The sequence below is a fragment of the Telmatherina bonti genome (genome assembly GCF_933228915.1).
Source record: "Telmatherina bonti genome assembly, chromosome: 6".
In the NCBI taxonomy this organism is placed as follows: domain Eukaryota; kingdom Metazoa; phylum Chordata; class Actinopteri; order Atheriniformes; family Telmatherinidae; genus Telmatherina; species Telmatherina bonti.
The window spans coordinates 11032706-11057360 of record NC_136624.1 but is presented as its reverse complement, the minus strand read 5'-3'; the positions used below and the strand labels follow the sequence as shown (position 1 = coordinate 11057360).

Here is a 24655-nt window from a genome sequence, read left to right as displayed (position 1 = left end):
ATGTGAACATTATTGTGACTATGGTTATTATTGCTGTTATAACGGTTTAATATATCATTAGGTTGTAATAAATGACCCATCCTTTCTGAAGTTACCTCACCAATACAAATATAATAACATGACAGATCTAACAATTTCAACAAGTTTTAATTTGATTTGGCACATTTTACCTTAATACAACTATAAATGTGTGGTTTTGGAACAAACATCTAGCTTTTAGTGTCACAAAAAATGTCATTTTAATATTCAAGGCATTTATTTCTTTTAAAACACGTCCGAAGCATGTCATCTAACACATCTACGCTGGCTTGACTGTTGTGGTATCAGTACACTTTTATCAATACCAAGTACAAGTACACACTTGGTGTTGAGTTGATACCGATACTGATGTCGGTATCGATGCATCCCTAGCTGCAGGAGAAAGCCTCCTCTCTCTCATAAGCACATGGCAGCGTGGCCGAAGCTGCATCTGCACAAACCATAAGATATCTGGACAGAGCAGACCAACGGGGAGATCTTTGGTCCGACTGTACAAGAGACCAAACACAGCATATCAACACAAACACCTCATAGCAACTGTCAGCACGGTGGTGGAGGCATTATGATCTGGGCTTGCTCAGCAGCTACACGACCTGGACTTCTTGCAGTCTTTAGGTGGACCATTAACTCCTCTGGATGCCAACGTATCCGAGAGCCAGACATGAATCCATCTGTCTGACAGCTACAGCTTGGCTGAAACTGTCATAAGGATCGACTAAACGGCAACAGATCTACAACAGAATGACTGGAAAGCAAAGAATCAAGGTGTTGACATGATCAATTCGAAGTCCACATATCAAATTACAACAGTGTGTATGAACAAACACATACATAAGAAGAGTGGGCTGAAATTCCTCCACTCTGAGTGACTGGCAACGCCGTACACACTTCTCTGTAATCTCTTCTGAAGGTGCTTCTAAAAGCTGCAGTTTTTTTAGTCTTTTGTTCAATCATACGAACATTTCATTTACAAGATCTAGTAAAAACCACTGTTATTTAATCATGTCCTGCTATGTGAAAGCTTAAATAAAGAGAGATCTGCTGTTTACTGTACACTTAGCAGAGATTATTAGATTCTCCGTACGTCTGGAAAACCCTTAATGAAGATCACAATGTTCTGCTTGGATTTTGGAACTTCTCTTGCTGTCCAGGACTGTTGCATAACAGGGTTACTTGTGTTTACACAGCAAGTGCAAGTGATAGTATTCATCTCAAAATATCAATTATATTCTCAAGCAATCGCTGTATTATTCATGTCTTTAACTGAACTTATAATATTACATAAACTTATGATAGAAATGTGTCTATAAAAATATCTAACTTGTGCACAGTGTTCTAACTCTGCAGGGAGGGGGCGTGACCTTCACGTCTGTCAGCCTGCTCCAACCAATCACATCTGTCTATTTGGGTTATGCCTCCGGTGCTGACCAATCACAGAAGGAGAATAGTTAAAGTTCAGACAAATTGCTCTGAAAGTTAAGTTTAAAACTTCCTGTCATCACATTAATCTCACCTGCCCACCATGCAATTCCTCCGGCTCAGAAAAAGCCAAAACGAGAAATTAAATTAAATTATTTCCAAGCTAATAAACTAAAGTCAAGTCATTTTCGTGTGCACAGACATGTGTAAGCAGAAATATGAAGCAAAAATGAAGCTGACGTATCCTGACCTCCACCTGAAGACCCAGTCGCTTCTCCGCTTGTCGAAAAGAGCGACTGGACGGAGAAAAGTTGCTTTAATTTCCTCCCCTCGGCTCCACAAGGCAGGCGGCACTGTTACGTGACCTGTGGATGCTGCAGCGTGATTGGACAGGGCGAGCTACAGCAGCCAATCAGCAGCGCCTGCCGGAGCGCGCGAGCAGTTCCGGCTTCATGTCAAAAGTTACACAGTAAGAGCAAAGTGTTCCTCCTGAAACAGGCAGAAGATCAGGAGGTGGGACAAGAAATCCCGCACAGACTAAACAACAACAACAACATAATAAGAATAATACAATAAATTATCTGTATTTTTGTGCAGAAGTTACAAAAACCTGTATCTTTATTTGATAAGATAAGATAAGATAAACTTTATTTATAGTGCTTTTCATAGACAAAAGGTCACAAAGTGCTTCACAACAATAAAACATAAAAACCTGCAACGTATGGAAAAAATTGCTATTTGGAACATAGAGTTTTTAAAAAATAATGGAAAAATAACAACCACTACTACTACTACTACTACTACTACTACTACTACTACTACTACTACTACTACTAATAATAATAATAATAATAATAATAATAATGATAATAATAATAATAATAATGTAGAAGAGTTAATGTGTTCGATAAACTGTGTTCCTGCGATTTTGCTTTAAAGGCCCCCAGTAAGAAATGCCACCATATTTAACTCTTAATAACGCTCCCCTTCAAATCAAAATCGCAGGAACACAGTTTATCAAACACATTAACTCTTTTACAATAATAATAATAATCAACAACAATAGGGCCTTGCCATACTTCGTATGGCTCGGACCCTAATAAAAGAAGAAGAAGAACAACAAGAAGACATTTGTGTCATGTGCATGAAAATAGGACTCAAATGGCTGTTTTTAATTAATACAATTCATTCATTCATTTTCCAAACTGCTTAGTTCGACAATTCAATGAAACAATAACATAAATTGATGCTTTCATGTCATATTTGAAACAGTTTTTTCCCTCTTTATTTACACTTATCTTTAAGATACTTTAACAAATGTTCGTGACTTTTCACTAATGTTTTCATGAACTTCTGAGCATGAATAAATTAAAATGCAAATGTTTAGATTTATTAATCTTAGAATGTATTAATCCAGATTACCACCAGGGAACCACCTCAGGATGGTTGGTGAAATAAAAATAGACTTGCAAAGCTGCAGACAAGACCGATAAATCAGGACTAATGACCAAACTGTGCAACATGTGAAGCTGTTAATGTTCTTCCCACTTTGTCAGAATAATATGTGCATTGCTTTCATGCCACGCACGGCAACATTTTCTAAAACCTACTAAAAATAAAAAGTTTCCAGAGGAATGACATGCAGAACTGCATAATTATAAGCTGCATGTAGAGCAAAGGCTACACAGTCTGCTACTCATGCAGTGATGCAGCACAAAATCAACATCGCAGATAAAGCAGAAAAGTATTCTTTCAGTTCTGAGACGTCTGGGAAGAAAAAGGACCAACAAAACAAGTGTTGCCAAATAGAAAATGAATACAAGCTGATAAGGATTTTCATGTCCTCGGGTCTTTTGGTTCATTGATTTGGCCTTTTGAGACTGTTCAGAAGTGACATAAAAATGGATCTAAAATTAAACAGAGATAAGAGAACATCAGACTACCAGTAGATTGACCTGTTTGTTTTCTTCAGGGTGAAAGTCAGAGCAGGTTAGAGGAAACATGCTCTATTTGAAGGTTTCTTTCAAAACATTCAAGGACACAGAACTATTAAATCACAAGAAACACACATAACATAAATGCACTTTAAACTAAAAGGAATGCAATAGTGACCGTGGCAAGAGGGACAGTAAGGTAAAGAGAGGATGAGGAGGGGCAAACATGGACAAATTCCATGGAGGGGAAAGGTGGTAGATGTATGTACACAAGTGTAGGACGTGTGCAGGTGTGCAAAAGTGTGTACGTGAGATAGAAATGGTAAAACTAGAAACTAAGAACTAAGGTTCCTGTTGGAACCAGAACAATAACTAACCCAAGGTCTTTGTGCTCCAGTACTTCCAGTTCCAAACTGCAGAGAGCTTCTGGTTTTATACTGGAAGCAGCTCCTATTGGTGACTCAGAGGTAAGAAGGGATCAATTAACCAGCAAAACCCTAACATGCACATCTTGTTTGTGGGGTTAGAAACCAGAAAGAACCCACCCATACATGGGAAGAACATGCACACTCCACACAGACAGGCGCGACATGAGAGAAACTGGAGATGCCGTGGAGACGTTCTTCAAGCTGCACCGTCCTTCAGCATCACTGGGACAACAGTGGGACATTAATAGTCTGGGAGGTCATGTCCTTAGAGAGCTAAGCAGACCTCCATGTGCTAGCCAGAGGTACCCTGACTGACATTAGGTGCTGGGATGAGAATGTCAGAACATGCTGCTGCAGTGGGACCTGGTTCCTCCTGAAGCAGGACAACACCTGGCATGATGAAGGCATTGGAGCTGTGGACTGGCCGTTCACCAGACCTGAATCCAATCAAAGTCAATGACTGGTGACATCTCCATGATTTTTTATTCTGAAATGATGAACACAAAATAAATGATGTATATCTTCAACTACGAGGGCGTTATGTGTAATCCTGGTCTCAAATTAAAAGCTGAGACATGTGAGATTATTACAATGTGTCAGAAGTGAGATGTGTGTTACTGTGTCGGAGTAAAATCCCCCTGGAACACAGTAGAAACTGTAAATGGTTAAATCATTGTTAACTTAACTCACACCACATTGTTAAACCAGAGAATAGCTGCCTGATTCATTTAGGAGTTAGCAACCTAGGAATAAATAAAGTGGTAGGCATTAGTAAAGTAGTTCCAGGAATCCGTGATGAGGAGCAGTGCAACAGTAGAAGGTAAAATAAAAATATACTGAAACTGTTTTCCAGATGAAACCTCTGTCATCACAACCCAACCCTCCCCCTGAACATTGATGCCAAAATAAAAACTATAACTTTAGGATTCTGTAGTCGGAAAAAACATCTGGGGAATCTGTCCATGTCAGGAGCCACTCCAGGAGAGACCAACAGAGACGCAGTTACAGGGAATGCCCAGGCCGGGATCCACACCACAGCCATATGGCTGCAGTGCAGAACCCCTACCAACATCCCCGCCACAACGGCCCCGCCGGTCAAACAGGTTCAGTCCCCGACACGGAGGGTCCCCATGAGGAAGAAGAAACACTGGAGCAAAATGGTTAAAAAGATAAAATAAAGACACACAAGATAAAATAACTAAATCAATAATTCTGTAAAACAATAATTAGAACAATAAGATTAAACTTAAGTAACATGTAAATACATAAAATGTATATAAAATATGTCATAAAATTAGGTAAAAAAAATTATATCTGGAAGATTAAAAATCAATGAAAAAATAAATAAACATGTCAATAAATGTATTTATTTAAAAATAAATAAATAAACAGACAAATAAATATGAAAAGAAGAAAAATTAAAGTAAAAACTAAACTAAAAAGGTGGGTTTTTTTAAAAAAAACATCTCCAGGCTCTGCATGTGACACCTCGTTTGTTTGTTTTGACTGAAGTGGAGAAATCAGCAGAAGCTCTAAAGAGGAAAGTGATGTTCAAGTGTTTTGTCACATTCCCGTATAATTCCCTGAGGTCGGAACTGTGTTTGCTTTGGATGTCAGCGCTTGGCGAAGTCTTTTAGCTCAGTTTCTCCTCATCAGTTTGGTATGTTACATGTTAGGACTGCTGCTTTCTAGTGTCTCATCAGGAGGAGCTCATTTAAAGCTGGATTTGTGTCGCAGATATTTTTAAGAATGTTTGAAAGGAAGGAAACGTTGGATATGGGATCTGAACTGATGTTTTTTATTTGATTTCAGGGGTAATAGCTGCAGTTTTAATGGGAGGATGGACAACTTCAGAGAGGAGTTGATGAGAGCAGAGAGAGCAGATCATTGCCTGGAAATACACACAGTTCACACGGTCTTTCCTGTCGTCTCCACCCCAACCAGTCGAGGCAGATGGCTGCCCTCCCTGAGCCGGGTTCTGCAGGTTTTCTTCCTGTTAAAGGGGAGTTTTTTCCTTCCCACTGTCGCCGCGTGGGATTGGATCGAAGTCCTGATTTGATGCAATCAGTTGGTTTCTATTATCGGATATGTATGAATTGGCTGGAAATGATGTGTATGTTGATTGGTGTATGTAAAGCACCCTGTGACAACATTGTTGTGAAGTGGCGATATACAAATAAAGGTGAATTGAATAAAGGTTAATTGTTTCTTTTTCATGTTGCAAACTGAATATTATATTAAACTGAGCTCCCATATGAATAAAGGTCAGAATGTGCTGAACACAGTGATAACTGTTTGTACTGCGTGTTGCTTTTTGTGTGGAGGGACTGCAGCCAAACAAACGTTTAGACGGGTTAAATGACGAGGATCACTAAGAGAACTCAGATAGAAATGTCCGGATGAAGCTGAAGAGCGGAGAATAATGACATATTAACTGATACAGAGGATGATAAGCTTGTTGTTTATATCACAAAAGTTCAGAGGAACAAAGATCAAAGTTTGAGTCACAAAATCATGTTTCCTGCACAACGGTGCAGAGAATAAAACTTTTCTTTTGTCTTTGCTGAGACTGGCAGGAGACTTCCAGAAGCAAAAAACCACCAAAAAAAAGCCCAAATAAAAAAAAAATAAAAGCCCATCCACACGTGTTCAGATGGACTGTGGATCAGCTTGACAGGATTTGACCTCTGAACAGTAAACTGGTTTAATCTGCACTGGTCCATAACTGAGTGGAAAACCAGGTTTAATTATTAACTGAAGCAGAACTGGAGGAAATGTTTTCCTGACTTCCTTCCAGAGACTGGTTTTAACTTTACTGCTGATTCCTCGCCACTTGCGTCACTTACATACTTGTGTGATTGTACGTGTGTGTGTGTGTGTGTGTGTGTGTGTGTGTGCTGTTTCTGCTACATGAGTGTCAGGATTCGGCATTCAGATGTGATGGGGAAGGTTGGGGTTAGAGCTGGGAAATGCATTGTGTATCAAGATCAACTGCATTGTTACACACACACACACACACACACACACACACACACACACACACACACACAAAACACATGTATCAGGATTTCAGCTGCAGCCACCAATTGATGACGCATCATAAAAGTCAAACATGTGACCACACAAACATAAGACATGAAATTATGCAATCAATTCAATAAATTATAACACAAGATGTGTCAAAAGTCAGTCTATGAAACCATAAGAAAAGACACACCCAGTAAGTATTTTACTGCTCTTTGACATTGACATTCTTACACCAGTAATATCCCAGTCAGTGTGAGACAGACACACTGCACAGTGGAGTGTTGATCATCTCTCCAGAACAACCAGGTGGAAGGATGTGACCAGACAGTTCAGTGCAACTATTTACACTGACCGGGTTTAAAAATGAATGTTACCATTTTATGATACCAGGATGCACATTTACCCTTAAAACTTCAAGGTACTTTATGCTACTTATGGAGAGCAATCATTTTAATGGCAGTCAACATCCAGACGTCATGTTTTCCACCTCAGTTGTCAGATTTTTTACAGGGGTTTAACTGATGTAAAATGAACGGATCATTAGATACAGCTGCACAAAGTGCAACCAAAACAACTAAACAGGATTTATTACTAACAGAACTTTGTATAAATAACACACAGGCCTAACATTTCCTCATCTGCAGATCTTTCTGCAAACGAGGGGAAAAAATACTGGAATTAAAACAAACACACAACAGTGTGAGAGTGTTTACATGTTTACCTCCAGCTGTTTCTGCTTTTTACAGGTATTTATGCTGTTATTTACCTCCCATCCTCACAAAACCACCTCCTACTCAGCTGGTTTTTGGCATAAAAAAAACCCCCCAACTTATTCTTGCCTTAATTTTAGAAATTTTTTTCACAGACAGACACAATTTTCTGCTCTTATGTTCATCTTTGGCTGCTCCTGATTGGACATTATCATATAATCTGGAGGAAATTTGAAATATAAGTGGATTTATTTGATGGGTTGCTAGAGGTTTCTTAACAACGGGGATAGGTAGTTTTTTAAAAAAAAAATATGATGAATATTTGTGTCATTATGGATCAGTCATCATGTTTTGACCACATGGAGTTTTAAAATAAACACTATATTTTGTGGCTGGTTTGTAAGCTGCTGAATGGGATATAAATGTCTCCAGATCACCTGAAGCGAAAGCTGCCGTCATCTACCGTACAGACTTACACACTGCTGTCTAAATGCTTTTAGGGGGGATCTAGTCGAGTTTTTGGGGTTAAAATCATTCAAACTCTTGATGAAGACGCGTGGCTTCAGCAGGTTAAATGCTGAACTAAAATCAACAAGTGAAATATGAGCTTAAATCCTCTTAATCAGGCTTCTGCAACCATTTTACCTCCAGAGAAATAAAACTCCTTCAGAGCCACAAATTACTTTTATGTTTAAAAACATTGTGGATCAAAGTTAAACCAGCATCCGCTGCAATGGAAAAATCCTCTCTTCTGCAGGCGTACGCGTCAAACCAGACCGTGTCTGAATGTGTTTATGACGTTAAAGTGAACTAGTTGGATCTGGTCCTCAGCAGTTAGTCAAGTTAATGATCCACTTAGCAGAGAATAACCTGACCATCACACCAGGCGAGTGGATCCAGTGGTTGGATGGATCTTTCAGTCTGTGGGAATGTAGTGGTGTAACGCAATTCTATTTGAGAAAATTACACTTTGTTGTGTTTTGTTTTCTTTTAGTCCATCATGAACATGAATTTTTTGTGCCTAATAAAAGTCTCAAAGTCGCTTTACACCTTTGGGTTAATCTCTCCCACTTTGCAGCAGCTTGTTATACTGGAATGATTCAGCAATAAATGTTTTGACTGGACATAAAACACCATGAAGAGGAAGAGAGGAAGGTGCTGAGAAACCTTCTCCTATCCATACAAAACCTGCTTAAATGATTTTATATGATGTCTCTGGTTCAGTTAAAGGCGACCTTCCTGCTGACATCCTCCCAAATGTGCTGGTTACAAAAAGTTTTGAGTTAATCACCCCAAGTCTCATCAGTCTGTGTGTGTGTGTGTGTGTGTGTGTGTGTGTAATATTTGTTGTTTTAACTGGGCAGGTTCCCTGCTTTTTTAAACATGCTATAGTCAAACCAATACTTCCAAAATCCAGTTTAGATCCACCACAAGCAAAGAACTGCTTACCAATAATTTTACATTTATGTCAAATAAATGTAGAAAAAAGAGGTCACAGCACGACTTTCTGCTTTTTGGGAAGATTATGGTAAATTCCAGTCAGTTTTCTTTGTTCCGGAGGAATGAAATTAAATGAAATTTGAAATAAAATTAAATGAATAAATTTGCCAACATAATTAATTCAATCCAATTCATTTTGATCTAATTTAAACAATCATTAATCCAGTTTATAACAACCGTTCATGCAGTGTAGACGGAATGAACAATCAGTCTCAGATTGATCAAATTTGCCGTCAGCCTTTGATCCTGCTGGTTCTGATCCAGACGCTGAGGGATTCTGATTGAATCATGAATTTGTATGTGAAGGCTTGTTTTTAAATTTTATTAATATTTTCTTTTTATTTTTGTTATGTACAAAACTTTGCCCTGCTTTTTGTATGTAAAGTGTTTTATAAAAATTGAATTGGTCTTAAACTGTAATTTACAGAAGTTGCTTTCGTCAGTGTGATGTTTCTGTGAAGTATTTACTGTAACAAAAGGGCAGATTTATTTCTGCTCCTCTTCATGTAAGACATGAGAGTTGTGTGTTATTTAAACCGTTCTTTCCTTTTGTCCTTTGCTTTTTTCGCACATCTAAGTTTCAGGACTTTTGCCTCCACATGAGGGCAGCAACAGCCCACCAAACTCCTCTGATGTACCAGTTTAACTGGAACTTCAACACAAAAAGTATCCACATGCACCATGTTTGTGATGTTGAGGGATCGACAGAATAAATAATTAATTTCATGACAGGAAGCAAAAACAGTAGAAGTAATTATCCTCCAGTCTTCAGAAAAGGAAATAAATCCAGTGTGATTTGGGGATCTTGAAGGATTTATATTCTGACACAGAAAAAAAGAAATGAAAATATGGGAATTTTGATAAAAAATTTTGCTGACTCTGCTAATTTGCTGGAACAAAAAGCAGCATGTGGAGGACTGAGCGTAAAACTGGTAAATTCACAGCCTGAGAAAATGAACTCCTGCAGTTCTGTATCACCTAGTTAACAAGATCAGCAGTGTGACAGTGGGTTGGGTCCTTCAGGCTCTGTGGACACCTCTTCCATAGATGGGCCGCATCCTGCAAAACCTTCATCTTGGAAATTAAATCAATAAAACCAAAAAGTTATCAGAGTCACCAATGCAGTGTCAGAGAATCTAAACATCATTTAGAGCATTTCTTCCAACAGAAGGTAAAGATAAATGTTGTACAGTTTCTCTAAATATGAATGAGATGTTTCTATTATTACTTCTATGCTGTTAAAAAAAAAAAAAAGTGTTGCAGCCATTTTGTTTTTCTTCTGCTTCTCCACCAGTCCATCACTGTCACTCACTGGCTGCTTTATCAGGCCCACACAACAAGGTGGTGGAAACATTCCTCAGAGATTTTTTCCATGTGGACGTGAAGCATCACACAGTTGCTGCACATCATGATGAGAATCTCACGTTCCACCCATAGACTGTATATAAAGAGATGGACGGAGCCTCCGTGACATCACCCATAGGTTTCTGAAGAGCTGCATTGAAGCTCGGTGGGCGGTTCCTACCGCCGCCATGTTGGCAGCGTCATGCGCGTCGTCTTGCCTGGAAAATACAAATATCGGCAAAGAGGTGGAGCTGAGAGGGCAGCCGTGAGCGTCATGGTGGATGATTGACATCAAGCGAACTCCGAGCTTTCTGTAGCTAAGAGCTAACTGAGCTAACCCCGAGATAGCGGGAGCTAACCAGGTAATGGAGGTAAGCGGGCTAAAGCCAAGTCACTGGCTAAAAACAGTGGTTGTTCTACGTTCTTCTGACTTGAAGCGGGAGATCGGTACCTGTCAATCAAAAGGACACGCCCCTTAATATGCCGAACTTTGAGATTAAATTACTTTTAAACGGGTGAGTTAGAAAAAAATTCACTCCCCCCACAGTTGTCATGGCGGTAAACCTGATCTATAAACCAAAAAAGGATTTTTGAACCAGGCTGTAAACATGTTTATTTCTGCCGTGAAGTTGGCCTTTTTAACATGGGAGTCTATGGGGATTTGTTCTGTTTTGCAGCCCCTAGTGGATGAAGGGGGAACTGCAGTTTTATGTACTTCCACATAGGCTTCACTTTTAACTGCCGGAGATTGCTGCTTGGTTCCACCCACATCCCGAAGCGGCTCTGTTGGACTGAGATTGGGTGACTGTGGAGGCCGTTGGAGGACAGTGAACTCATCATCATGGTGGAGATGATGTGAGCTTTGTGACATGGTGCATCATCCTGCTGGAAGTTTCCATCAGAAGATGTTACACTGTGCTCATAAAGGGATGGACATGGTCAGCAGCAGGACACAGGTAGGCTGTGCTGGTTAAACCATGTTGGTACTGAAGGGGCCCAGTGGGCCAATACAATACCCCCAGCAGCGTGAAGCATTGATCCAAGTCAGGATGGATCCATGTTTTCATGATGCTTCCAGCAGATTCTGATCCTACCATGTGAATGTGGAGCTGAACTGGAGACTCATCAGACCAGCAACGTTTCTCCATCTTCCATTGTCCAGTTCTGGTGAGTCTTTGTGAATTGTGGCCTCAGTTTCCTGTTCTTAACTGACAGGAGTGGGACTCGGTCTGGTCTTCTGCTGCTGGAGACCATCTGCTTCAAGGCTGGACATGTTGTGTGTTCAGAGATGATGTTCTGCATATCTTGCTTGGAACCAGTGCTTATCTGGCTTCCAGTTGTCTTTATATCCTCTCCAGCGAGTCTATCCATCCTCCTCTGACATCAACAAGACATTCTGGCCCAGACAACGGCTGGAACTCTTTTCAGACCATCCTGTGTAAACCTGGAGATGCTTGAGTCAGACCAACAACAAGCCACGTTCAGAGTCACTTCAATCCTCTTTCTTCCTCATCCTGATGCTCAGTTTGAACCTCATCAAGTCGTCTTCACCACATCTACATTAATAAATTCCCTTGATTGAAAGAGACTTGATTTAGATATTTGCATTGGAAGCAGTTACACCGGTGGATGTGATGAAATGGTGACAGATCTTTACACGTTCACCAGTTCAGCTATGGAAGCTCCAATCCTGATGCAACTTCTACTTTCACACATTTCCTAAAAATAGAGTGTAGAGTTATAACCCAGACATTAATGATCCTACTGGGACACGTACCAGGTTAAAACCATCTGTTAGTTTAGCCACAAGGTGTTTGAGGTAAACATTTCACAATATAAAAGGAGAGGTAAAGACATTCTGAGGATCTCAGTCAGAAAAATCCGTCTCGCTCATCTAAACTTAAACTTTACAAACATTACTTGGAGTTCTTCATCTATACCACCATGTGTTTCCCCCTCTTCCTGTTATAGCTGAGTACATATGGAGTGTTTACTGTGTATACAGTGTGGACAGGAGAGCCACGTATCATCCTACACAAAATATTCCAATCAGGACGCACACTGGTGGGGTCGCTGTTGGATATTTAAGTGTTTTTACTCATTTGACTCTGCCTTGATGCTGCTTTCTAAAAATACACACTGTGTCCTCCTTCAGCTTTGCTGGAATAAAAGAAACACACACACACACACAGTCCAGGACCCTTTAAAGAACTTAATCTTGTATACTTTGTCAGCACTTCTCTTCAGGTTTCTGTCCCATTTGCTGTGAGCCAAAATGGAAATTCTCTCCATCATCTTCCCCCACATAAGCTGAACCAAGCTTCCCTGCTTGTTAGCTGCTGCATCTGGGCTACCAATACTCAGCAAAACTGTCAGAAACAATGAAAAACACAGTTAAAAGCCAATGAGAAACTGTTATAATGCTGTATGTTTTTTTTATGGATGTGGGCTCTGTTTGTTCGGGTCCCACGAGGTTCTGTTGAAAGCCTTGGTCAGCAGGCTGCTGGCATGGACCGCAGGCATAAAAATAACATACAGCTCAGAAGATAATAATGCCGGGGCCATGCCATGGGTTCAGACCACTTTCTTACATAATCCCATTCAGCTTGAGAGCCAAATGGACGGGGAACAAGGATGGGGTGTAGGTGGGGGGGAGGTTTAACTTGGTGAAGTAAAAATGCTGAGCAAAAGTCTTTACTGCAGTTTAAAATGCAGGAATGTAACATTTTTACCCCAAGTTTATCTTACAGTCTTTGGGGGGCTGGGGATAATTTTTTCTGGTTTTATTACTTGGATCTATTTGACACAATTCTCTCATTTACTTTGTAAATGAGAGAATTGTTGTAACTTTGTAAATTCAGCTTTATTTGTAAAGCTCCACACCTGTCACCCAAAGACACTTTAAAAGGTTTTGTTCAATCTATTTTTATTTCAGTGCAATCTGCTGGAATCCAATTAAAACAAATCTAATAGATGAGCCACGTTAGTCCAATTCACGAGAACTGTCTCCATTTAAACCAGTTCATGGAAATAATTAACTAGGTAAGGAAATCACTGGTTTAGATCAAATCTCTTTGAGTCATCCTGAGCTGCACCAGGAGTCGGTGGAGAGGAAAACCTCCATCAGAACCAGCATCAGGTTGGTTGGCCAGTTTGGGGGGGGGTTGGAGAGGATGCAGTTATTGATGCAGAAGACAGATAATGAGATGGACTGACAGTTTCGTCCGCCTCCTGTGTCGGTTCCATGCATAACTTGGTCCATTTCCATGGGGCTTATCTGTCAGTTATTTGACAGAAAACAGAGCAATAGCACCAGAAATCGCAGAGGCAGTGTTGAGGTGTATGGCTGACATGCAGCCAGCAAAAAGGAACAAACCAGAGAAGACGAAGAGGAACAGGAAGAAGACAACACATTGACTGTGTGAAGACTCCATAGGCTACGAAGTGTTCAACGTCGTCTGCACACAACTAAGTGAGCTTACTGTCAGTGACATGAGACGGCCTATCTGGTGTAGGAGAATTACCCATAGTGCTCCAGTCCTCCGTTGCCTAGCAATGCCAAGTTTATCTGATTAATGATCCCATTCATCCACAAAAAATATGAAAATATTTTTTAAAATTGTGCCAGTAATTTTTAATTTTATTCATTTCATTTGTGTCTAAATGACCAACATGAGATTGTTTAGACGAACTCTCCTCTGGCTGACAGCTCATCCTGTCAAGCTGACGTTAACTTCAGTGAAAAATAATCCTTGTTAGACACATATACAGTCTTCCTCATATGGATTCATACCCTCCCATTGAAGAAGGAGAAAAACAGCTGCCTGGGAAATAAGCTGAAATGGATAAAAGTCATAATAAATAAAAGTTTCATGAAAATCATCACATTATTTTCTATTTCTGGTTCAATAGAATTTTTTAAAAAGCAAACCAATATGATAAAATAACATATGGTACATCACTCATAAACTAATTTTTTTTTTTTTTTAAATCCTTTGATGTTTCCGCTCCAGTCAGGTGTTTTCTGTTCCTCTCAGTCAGACTTCTGCACCTGTTGACTGGTATTTTGTCCCACTGTTCAACAGAAAGATGCTGTAATTTGTCCAGGACCAATTTGTTTGTTTTTTTCTTAAACTCAATTAAATGACAAAACAGTGGCTTATATCACTGAATTATAATTTAGCACATTCTTAGTTATTGTTCCTTTTTTCACTCTCCAGTTATTTGAGTGACTGTTATAAATTCAGCTTTTTCTTTAATGAAAGAGGATGAATAGGGAATATGTGTGTATATATGTAAAAAGAAATAGATAAACGATCTGGCTGGTGTGGTACCTACACCGGCGCTCTGCTGCTCATTCTTTTCTATCAGGAGCGCAACGAATTCTGGGATAGGAGATGGTGCATACGATACATCTCTTGTACCCTTTGTTTTAAGCTAATCTGGAGCCAAAAGAAGTGCAGATATGAAGAGTGGATTCAAAAGAGCCTCTGAATTGGGACGGCACTTGGCGCGCCACGATGACGTATGCAGCCGAGGAATCTGCACTTAGAAGTGTGCAAACCCTGATCTGAGACACAGCCATGAACTGTCAAATAAAAAGGACCTGAAGAGAATGCAGAAGAAGAAGTTAAAGGGAACAACAACAACAACATCAACAACTTTGTGATGGTAGCGCTTGGAAATATGTTGTTCATTCAGAAAAACGGTTTTATTGTTGTTGTTTGCTCTGTTTCTTTGCTACAGAATAAATAAACAAAGACTGAGGAAATAGATGTCTTATCCTTTTTTTTTTTTTGCATTTTTAGAAGAAAGTTAAAATGTCAGGAAGAAAGTGGGTATTTTGTAAATACATTTAAAACATTCATTCATTCATTCATGATCCTAACTGCTTAGTCTGATGAAGGGTCGGGGGAAGCTGGAGCCTATTCCAGCGGTCTTTGGGCGAAAGGCAGGGTACACCCTGGACAGCTCACCAGTCCATCGCAGAAATTTAAAACAAGAATATGTAGATAAAGTTAAATTAACACAACATTACAAACCGTTGTTACAAACAGACCAATAACATGTCAACCAAATACCATGTGTTTTTCTGCATCTGATGGATGTCAGGAGTTTATTCTCAACATTTCTCCTCTACCTCCCTTAACTGACACTATATTACTTTAACAAGGACATGCCAACATATCCATCCAGCTCACCAACCGCTGCTGTGACAGGTCGGTATGTTTCCTGCCAGACTATCATGTCCAACAATGTTTTCCTCTCCAGTTCTTTGGAGAATTCATTTCTGTCAGCGTTCACACCAAACTGTCAGCTGATCCTTGGAATAAAAAAGCAACCTAACTGTTCTTGGATCTCTTTCTGCTCCTAAAGATGATGTTCTGGTAGAAAATGAAGACCTTGTTGTATATGTGCATATGCTTGTCTGGACTTTACTGCAAGATAATTTCAGGTCATTTTTCTGTTTCTTGTAGCTGAGTTTTGCTCCACCATTCACTCCCATGTTCTCCTCCCTATCTGATCCCCATCACCGTGTTTTTTACATGGAGTGTCATCCATCGTGTTGTAAGAAGTGCCCATCCTGTGTTGCTGTTGACACTTGGAGGGGAAACAGCTTAATAAATGATGTATGGCATGTCTGGTTGGAAGCTGGGAGTTTACAGAGCCCTAAATAACACAGCTGGACTGCGGTCAGTTGCTGGGTGAGTTCAGTCCACATATCTGCGGACTTTGCTTAGAGCAGTGTTTGGACTTCAGTCTGGTCAGAAAAATGCACTAAATCGAGACCTTCTAGTGAGACATGTACCTACTGTTTGTTTGGCAGCCCATACAGACCAACCTCACTTTCCATAAGCCAGATATGACCAGAGGCGTTTCTCAACTCACCTGGGGCTTGTTTTTAGACCACATTCTCACTCTGATTATTTTGATGGTAAATATATGTTTGTGGATCTAAAATGGTGTCAAGATGATGTGGTTAAATGCAAGAAAGGATGCACCAATTTCCGTAAGTTTACTCATGATGCTGCCGGAGGGAGTCATACTCTGCAGAGTCCAAAGAGGCAGTAATCTTTTTTTTATATAAATTTGAGCCTGAAGAACACGAAGCCAATTTGCAGCTTTCCTCTGGAAGCATATTATCTGTCTCGTGGAGGCGGGGGAAAAAAAAAGGGACAACATTTGTTGTTAATTTAGCTCAGCTCTTAGATGAAAGCTTCCCTGTGGATTTATGGCACCACAGCACAGACGGCCATGTGCAGGAGGTATGCTTCATCATGTGGATGTGAATACCAAGCAGGTCTACACTGCTGTAGATTCCTATCAAGTAGCTGGTTTGACTGGAAGTTAAGCTACCTGTGCTCTGACCTGCCTCACACACACTGACACACTCTGTTTGTTTCAGGCCTGAGTCAGTTAAAAAAGGACGACGCAGGTTGCAGTGGTTGCAAGGGGGTGTGATTACCTCCGCCAAGGAGGTTATGTTTTTTTTTTACCGGCGTTTATCTGTTTATTTGTCTTTTTGTTTGCGTTCAAGATAACTCAAAAAGTTATGGACGAGGAACCACTTCACCCAAAGTAAAATAAAATGTCTATGAGCAAGATTACCTGGGATAATCTGGGATTTTATGAGATGAAGACATCTGTTTGCGCATTTGCTTTATCTTTATATTTTTTCACACCACAGTGCAAACTTCAGCAGAAATGTTCTTTTACCATACATGACAAGATATTCATGTGTTTATTAACTTCTAGAAGTCCTGAACAAAACCATGAACATTAACAGAAGGAATTATAATCAGTGATGTGTTACCCACAGCACATCGTGCTTATATATCTGGTCATTTTAAAAAAGTAAAACTTTATTTGATCATTGCAGAGAATCTGTGATGCTACAGGACATTTATTCTCATTTTAATTGAAAGCTATGTTAAATTATTATTGTCTTTTCTAAACAGGGATCTGTATCAAATCTAAAAGTGGATTTTAGTTACAGTAATATTATAGGAAGGTCAGATAAATACGTCAGTTTTACATCTTATGACTTTGACTAGATTCAGTACTCAGGAAAGAAGTTTTTGGCTATGTTTTTGCTCACCGTGGCCTTTAAAAAATAATTTATTTGTGACTGAAACTTTTAAGTCATCTCACTCTGAAATAACCCATGATGTTTTTCTGTCATTTCTTTTTTGCTCTTGAAGTTCAGACTGAAGATACAACCACCATTAGCACTGCTGACACTTGTGCTAGCCAAAAGCTAGCCATAAGCGCTAGCTAGCTAGAAGTGCTAGCCTGAAAGCACTGGCCATAGACATCATAAATACGTAGACGCCTCATTGAGTGCTAGAGAGTGAACCAGCGTCGCCGCCATATTGGATGGTTCTCCGCTGTCAAGTTTTGCTGCAGCATCAACGTAGTTTCCCCACAAAACTCTTTTTTGTGGAACAACGCGTATATATTACACACTAAAAAAAAAAAACACTTTTCCACATAATTGGTTGATAAATAATATTAACACAGTGAATAATCTCCTGAATGCAAGTGAATTGTTAGAATTATTATGATATTATTATTGGAATTATTCCTACACACCAAGAACCCAGTAGAGGCAACACAGGATTAAAAAGTAGAAGTAGAAAAAAAGCGTAGCATTTATGAGTAACGAAGCAGAGCGCTGGAGGATTTAATGTACAGCACAAAGGACAATCATGAGACAACAAGTGGGGAGAAGACATTACATTTAACAAAGAATGAATGAAGAATAAAATAAACCTAAATTAACACTAATACACACACACACACACATATATATATATATATATATATATATATATATATATATATATATATATATATATATATATATATATTTATATATATAAACCTGTTTTCTGTAGAGTTACAGGTTTCTTGGTTTGTGCTGATATATATATATATATATATATATATATATATATATATATATATATATATATATATATATATATATATATATATGTATATACTTTTCAATATATACATATACTTTTCAATCCCAGTGCTGTGCAAGTAAACACCCTTCTGGACCCATTACAGTTTGCATATGATAATGGACTTGGGATTGAAGATGCCATCATATACCTGCTCCAGAGAGCACACTCTCATCTGGACCATTCAGGCAGCACTCTGATGGTCATGTTCTTTGATTTCTCAAGTGCTTTTAATATCATTCAGCCTGCTTTGTTATGTGAGAAGCTCCATAAATTCCAGGTGGATTCCTCCACAACCACCTGGATCTATGACTACCTCACAAACAGACCACAGTTTGTGAGACTGAAAGGTTGTGTGTCTGAGATGGGGGTCAGCAGCACTGGTGCACCACAAGGAACTGTACTCTGGCCATTCCTATTCACACTGTACACCTCAGACTTCCAGTACAATTCTTGAGTCCTTCATCTGCAGAAATACTCTGATGACTCAGCAGTTGTACAGAGAACTGGTCAGTCAGGTTGTTAAATGGTGCGGTGACAATCATCTTATATTAAATACCAGCAAAATAAAAGAGATGATTGTTGACTTCAGGAGGAACAAGAATAAACAAAGCACTGTTTCCATCCTGGGAGAGGAGGTGGTGAAGGAATGCAAGTACCTTTGAGTTCAGCTGGACAACAAACTGGACTGGAAATGCAACACTGACTACATCTACAAGAAAGGTCAGAGCAGACTGTCCTTAAGGAAGCTGAGATGGTTTAACGTCTGCACCAAGATGTTGCATGTCTTCTATAAGTCTGTTGTGGAGAGTGCAGTCAGCTTTGCAGCCATCTGCTGGGGTAGTAGCATCAGAACCAGAGACTTGAAGAGGATCAACAAACTGATCCAGAAAGCTGCTTCTGTGCTTGGAGTAACTCTGGAACCTCTGGTGCTGATTGTCCAAAGAAAAATGCTGCACAAGCTGATGAAGATGATGGAGGATTCTTCACACCCTCTCCACAACGCAGTGATGAAACAACAAAGTGTGTTCAGTGAGAGGCTTCTTCAGGTCCGATGTAAGACTGAAAGATACAGAAGATCATTCCTGCCAGCAGCCATCAGCCTCCGGAACTAGATCTCCTCAAATGAATTATTATATACTACAATATTGAATTTCCCTTTGGGATTAATATAGTACTTTTCATTTCATATGTATATATATATATATATATATATATATATATATATATATATATATATATATATATATATATATATATATATATATATATATAATGTAATGTTACTTCTGAGTGCTATATTTTATTATTAAACCTACATAAAATGAAACATCCTGGGTCTAATGTCTTGCTGTTCTTTATTCAGCAAAATTTGGATTGTCTTCATTAAATCTTACTCCAAGGTTTTTGGAAAGTTAACAGCCCTTGTGTACCAGGAAATGTCCCTCGGCAGTCTAAACCTATCGCAGCATAACAAAGAGATTGTTAGATAGCTTGTGATCCCTAACTATTGGACTTATCAAAATGTTTTAACTTAAAAGCATGTTGTTTTTTAATGTTTTACAGTGATCTGTATCATAACAATATCTCTGCCCTTTGTAACAAACCAAACTGTGAGGAAAAACAGGTAAAAATCCGTGGAGTTCTTGTCGTGGTTGGACCTACACCTTACAAATAAATGCATTGGAGGCGCATGGGAGACCCATCCAAGATGGCGGTGCGATGAGACGTCAGCTCGTATAGGCGGCGTGATACAATGCGGCGTCTACGTATATATGATGTCTATGGCACTGGCTCTTTGAACTGAGTGAGTGACAGCAGGAACAGCCAGTCACGTAACAAGAAGCACAATCACAAAGCCAATCAGAACAGTTAAAGGGTTTAAAAGGTGGGACTTAAAAGCCACAGTGTGCAAGAATTACTCCTGTCTGGAGATTTGCTAAGTGACTGCAAACAACTGAGTAGTCTCTGGCGTCTCGCCATTTAAGCACAATTATGACTACCGAAGCCGCAGAGTCATAAATGTGAAAACATCAACATTTTGCTAAGCTGGGGTGTAGGTGATGAGACACAGAACGATACATGAATCTGTTTTGTTTTCAATGCTGATAAGTTGCTACGTCTTGTAGCTAATAGCAGCTAATAGCCCCTTGACAAATCAGCTGAAATAAATTATGAAAGATGAAGAAAAACTGTCGGAAAATATGATGGAAAAAAGCACATGGTCGCCTGCTGGTATGACAATAAGAATCAAGAATCTTTTATTGTCACAACATAATTTTCTTCAGTAGCTTTTGGCTTAAGGCCCACAGTACGACACATGAAAGGAGCCTGCTTAAGATACCGAAATGTGCTAGTATAAAACTAGAATAAACAGAATAGAAGAATAAAAGCAACAGTGCAAATCAAATTTTTAAAATGACCAGTTAATATATTACAGTGATATAGTGTAGTGCTGCGTGAGTGTCTGCCTGTCTTTAGATGGGGGTATTAGTGCTCAGTCTGTGGGTAAATGGGGGGTGAACGTGTGAAGGGATGGGGTTCACAGGTCTGGGGAGGAAGACGTGTTTCAGTCTGTTTGTGTGAGTTCTGATGTTACTGTACCTCTTTCCAGAGGTAAGTGGCACAAACAAAACATGTCCCGGGTGTGTAGGGTCTGCAGCTATACGTCCAGCCCTCCTTTGGACCTGACTGTTGTATACTGAGTTCAGGGGTCGGACGGGAGCCCCTACACTTCTGCGTAGAGTAACAGCAACTGAAAATTGTTTCAACGAAGCTTTTCCACTGTAGGCTAACTAACAAATTATATTCTCTGCCATTTTATATAACAAACGACAGGAAATTAAAGATTGAAGAATAAAGTAGTTGCTGAACTACCTACTGTGTTTCCAACATAACAAGTGAATGACCTTACCTGTCCAACAGAAAGCTGCAACCTTTGCATCAGTTCTGAGGTCCCTCTCCCTCATGAATTATCTTCATCTGGTAAACGCTACACGAATATAGACCCTCATTTTATCCCAGTTATTATTTCTTGTTCTTCTCTTGGCTTTTTTGCCCTCTCTCTAATAGTTGAGGGAGTTGAAAGATGAAAGATACACTGTCATCTTTGCTTGTTTGTCTTCCTCCCCCTCCCTCCTCTGACAACACATGGGGATTCACAGCTGAAATGTGTAAGGCTAACAAGTTTGTCCCCTTTCAGGTACACTAGTCAAAGGTGGCGATGCAACATGGCAGCCTTCTGTTAGGTGCACCACCAACTACACATTTATAAACAACTCATTATGAGCTAAGAGAAGGCTGTCATTTGGATGCAATTATGTTTAGACTTAGTAAAATATGTATTTATGAGAGCAATACTTAAATTTAGCAAACAAAACAGCAAATTAATTACACACTATACTTTTGAAGCAGCAATGCAAATATTTTTTAGCTAGCTTGTGCAACAAAAAATGATAGGAACAATCATGGAATTGCCAGATATTGGTATGGTCATGTTCTGTTGTTGGGCTGCACAGTGGCGCAGTGGTTAGCACTGTGGCCTCACAGCAAGAAGGTCGCTGGTTCGATCCTTGGCTGGTTTGGTCAGTGGCCTTTCTGTGTGGAGGTTGCATGTTCTCCCCATGTATGCGTGGGTTCTCTCCAGGTACTCCAGCTTCCTCCCACCATCCAAAGACATGCATGATGGGTTAATTGGTCACTCTAAATTGCCCCTAGGAATGAGTGTGAGCATGAGTGTGGTTGTTTGTCTCTCTGTGTGGCCCTGCAATGGACTGGCAAGCTGTCCAGGGTGTACCCTGCCTGTTGCCCAAAGCCAGCTGGGATAGGCTCCAGCTTCCCCACAACCCTGAATTGGAATACACGGTTCGGAAAATGAATGAATGAATGTTCTGTTGTTCCTACCAAATTCTACACATATTCATCTTTCTGTGTGTTTTTAAAAGTTTTGGTGTTTAAGCTTTGGCTAAAAAGGGGTTTAAATTAAAAAATAGTTTAGGGCACAGATAATTAGGTTCGGTGAATAACGTTTAGTGTTTTAGCAACAGACTAAATATTTGTAGTTGATATATAGTCTGCTAGTTTAACAGCTGTCAGGGGAAAGTCATTGACTTTAATGAACTTCAAGAAATTCAAATTTCATTCATGGTAGTATAGGATGGTAAAGATTCTCATGGTATGTTTTTCTGGACTATAAAGCATCACAATTACATGGCCTTTCTGTCATTTTAATAACAGGGAGCTGCACTGCATGTGTCAGGACTTAAAACTGCTGTAGTTTTAGGACTGGAAACAAAATGCTCCTCACTGGTTGCAAATTTGTCTTTTAACTATGGTAACTCCCACAAAAATCCACAAAAGTGTGAAATTAAATGTTTAAAGTCTGGATTACATAACTCAGTGATAGAGACATGCGCAGATGAAGGTTTTGTGTGCCACAGATTCAGTATATTGCTGGTGTGAGTGTATATTTAATGTGTTTGTAGCAATTAGGATAATGACTTGTGCATTCCTGGTACATTGGAGGCTTTATGTGAATGTTGCACATGGGCATGCTCAGATGTCAGCAGACCTCAAGCTGAGAAAGAGCCAGGGGCCCATGTTCATTTCAATCAAGCCTGTAATCACTCACAAGCAGCAGCACAGAACAATGAAATCCAAAATTACACTCTGGCCTGTAAGAAGTTCACTTGGAGCCAAAAGGCTGCACTGTATCACAGACATCTTGCATGTTTAGCTGTCTCTTATGCATTCAGGCTCATTTAAGACGTGCACACAGGCATGAGCACACATCTGTAGTGTTGGCATCAGCATGTATTGTTTCACATATGTTTGCACTTAGACCATCTGGGTTCTCTCCCTTTTCTGGATTCAGTACCAGCTGCTTAACCAGCTTCCAGCATCCCCCTGTGACTATGCTCACTGCCAAGCAGTTTCTTAGCTGAAGCAGCCAACTATGCATGCTGTGGATGATGGGAAATGAAGTCAGTGGTGGACCTACATTGGACATATTTTTAAAAACTTCCCTTTATTATGCATTTGAGAGCACTGTGTATGTTTGGGTTAGTATAACACAACCTATCATTTTGTTTGGGAACAGCTAGGTCTGAAAACATCTAATTTACTGAGATTCTAAGACCAGAGAGAAATGATCCAATCTTTCCATTTTGATCTCTATTCTGCTACAATTTGAATTCTGCTTTTTTTAATTTCATATCTTGAAGGTGGTCTTGCTTTTTTGGTTTGTTTTTAGGAGATAATTCTCATCAGCTTAACATGAGCTGATAATGTTTCAACAGTACTTTCCCTATTTTTTTTTTTTTTTTAATTATTTTTATTTTTTTTACATCCCAGGTAGGATACATATCCAGTACATGTGGCAACCTTTGGCAGTTAGAAGCCAACGTGGAAGTGCAAAAAATTGTAGCTCACCCCTCATCCACTGCTCCAAAACAGAGCAAATCCTCATAGAGTCTCAGGTTGAAAAGATGAACTTCACAGCAGAAATAAACATGTTTACATCATGGTAAAAAAACCATTTAAGATTTAATAGGTCCGGTTTATCGTTATAAAAACTCTGGGGGGAGTGATTTTTCTTTATCTTTTATCACTCCTCTGTTCAGAAGTAATTTTACCTCGAAATTTGGCATAATCGGGGGCGTGTCCTTTTGATTGACATGTGCCTGATATCCCACTGCAAGAAGGCAGAATGCAGTACAAATGAAGTTTTTAGCTTGTTAACAGCATGATTTAGCTTCACCCCGTATACCCTGGTTAGCTCCCTTTAGCTCCGGGTTAACTCTGTTAGCTCTTTGCCAACCACAGGTTGGAATTTGACAGATGTCAATTATCCACCCCCATGCTTACAGTCCCCCTTACAGCTCTTTCTTTTTGCCCATTTTGTATTTTCCTGGAAAACAGCATGCATGATGCTGCCAAGATAGCACTGGTGGTAACTGCCCAATGAGCTTCAAATCTGCTGTTAAGAAACATATAAGTGAATTCTAAGCTAAGACTGTTGACACCTTGTTTACTACACAGGGCTACACTATATAGTGAAGTCTGCTCGTGGTTCAGACACAAAACTGCCCATTTTCTCCTCAGTGCAGATCACGTGAATACCACCTGATTAAAAAATGGGTGTTCAATTGTTTTTTTTTAACCTGCTTTTAAGTCCATGTCACTTGCACCAATTTCAGCTCCTGCCTGCAATGCATTGTGGTCAATATTAACCCTTCTAGTGAACATCGACGCTCACTATGTTTTAAGCTGCCTTAATGGTCATT

At 39.6% G+C, this 24655-nt stretch overlaps 1 protein-coding gene across 2 annotated transcripts in view; it reads right to left on the bottom strand.

Moving 5' to 3' along the window:
- aldh1l1 (aldehyde dehydrogenase 1 family, member L1) overlaps positions 1–24655 on the bottom strand; it is a 140871-nt gene that overhangs the window by 30061 nt on the left and 86155 nt on the right. Inside the window, exon 1 of one of the 2 annotated variants that reach the window (XM_079242777.1) lies at positions 1709–1787. The exons of the other annotated variant lie outside the window; for it this stretch is intronic. The gene's annotated coding sequence lies outside the window, so the exon portion shown is untranslated. Of the gene's footprint in view, positions 1–1708; positions 1788–24655 lie in introns of those variants that run through there. 2 annotated transcript variants of the gene reach the window in all.